The following is a 1,524-nucleotide window of genomic DNA, read 5'->3' on the forward strand; positions in this document are numbered from 1 at the left end:
TGCAGAGGGCGACGTGCAGAGGGCCATGTGCAGAGGGCGACGTGCAGAGGGCGACGTGCAGATGGTGACGTGCAGAGGGCCATGTGCAGAGGGCGATGTGCAGAGGGGCATGTGCAGAGGGCGATGTGAAGAGGGCGATGTGCAGAGGGGCATGTGCAGAGGGGCATGTGCAGAGGGCGATGTGCAGAGGGCGATGTGCAGGGGGAGATGTGCAGAGGGAGATGTGCAGAGGGCGATGTGCAGAGGGCGATGTGCAGAGGGCGATGTGCAGAGGATGATGTGTAGAGGGTGATGTGCAGAGGGCGATGTGCAGAGGGCGATGTGCAGAGGATGATGTGTAGAGGGTGATGTGCAGAGGGCGATGTGCAGAGGGCGATGTGCAGAGGGGCATGTGCAGAGGGCGATGTGCAGAGGGTGATGTACAGAGCAACCTTCACACAGTTGGCAGATGGGCCTGACTGACACCACCAGCCCTCACACCATGTCCAGGCTGATGGCATCCCAAGATGCTTGACAGAAGTCACAGATGCACACACATTATGTGCACATGGCAAACTCCTATGCATCCTTCAAAACCTCGCTCAGGTGACATCACTCTGAACTGTCCCTGATCTCTCCTTCCCTCAGAACACGCTGCAGCACTTAGAGCCTGGGACCTTTCCTCTCTGCTATATGACATGCCTGCATGCCTCGTGCCCTCACCCTGAATGAAAGCTTGAGGTTGGGGACACTGTCCCAGTCATCTGTGTCCCCAGCACCCACACAGGGCTAAGCACAGGACAGCCACGCAAGATATTCTTGGTGGTTGCTGCTCATCTGAACTTCGGGCTTTGGGGGCAGAGACGTAACCTTAAACTAAACACCCGCCTCTCAGCCTCAGGCTCCTCCTAGGCCAAATGGAAGGGTAATGTACAGAAAGCCCTCAGCCCTGAGGGGTGAAGGGCATGGCAGCACGGAAGCCTGAGGCTGAGCCAGCCTCCTGGCTCTGCGGGACCTCAGGCTGCTGAAGCTCTCCGCTCTCCAGTGCCCCCACCTTCGAAATGGGAGGAACGACAAGACCACAGCATGGCGGAGGCCCAGGTTAGACTGACAGGTGAGGCTGGCCTTGGCCACACGCCATCCTCACTGCACCTACCCGCATTTCATCGATGAGGGAACGCAGGCGTGTGGCCTGGGGTCCCCATCCTCAAGGAGCTCCTGGTGTGGCTACCACAGGGAAAAACAAGCTAGGCACCCCCTGCCCCAGAACAGGAGCTGGGACAAGGCCAGGAGCCTTGGGACACAGGTCTCCCCCTCCATCCGTTCCACTTTTGGTTAGTGGGACCTCCCCTGTGCCAAGCTCACAGGCAGACCACAGAGGGACACAGGGGACTCCAGGTGTCCAGGAAGGGATGGACCTGCAGCCAGTCAGGAGAGCTGGGCAGGACAATTGTGCTGGGTTTTTAAGGATGGGCAGGAGTTGGGTGAGGAGGAGGGCCTTGCGGCGCAGGCCAGGATTTGCACTCTGTCCAGGGTTATGGGGGG

At 59.3% G+C, this 1,524-nt stretch overlaps 1 protein-coding gene across 32 annotated transcripts in view; it reads right to left on the reverse strand.

Moving 5' to 3' along the window:
• BIN1 (bridging integrator 1) overlaps positions 1-1,524 on the reverse strand; it is a 56,559-nt gene that overhangs the window by 30,316 nt on the left and 24,719 nt on the right. The gene's annotated exons all lie outside the window — the stretch shown is intronic.

Source organism: Sapajus apella, unplaced genomic scaffold, assembly GCF_009761245.1.
Source record: "Sapajus apella isolate SASKATOON/1434 unplaced genomic scaffold, GSC_monkey_1.0 scaffold244, whole genome shotgun sequence".
In the NCBI taxonomy this organism is placed as follows: Eukaryota; Metazoa; Chordata; class Mammalia; order Primates; family Cebidae; genus Sapajus; species Sapajus apella.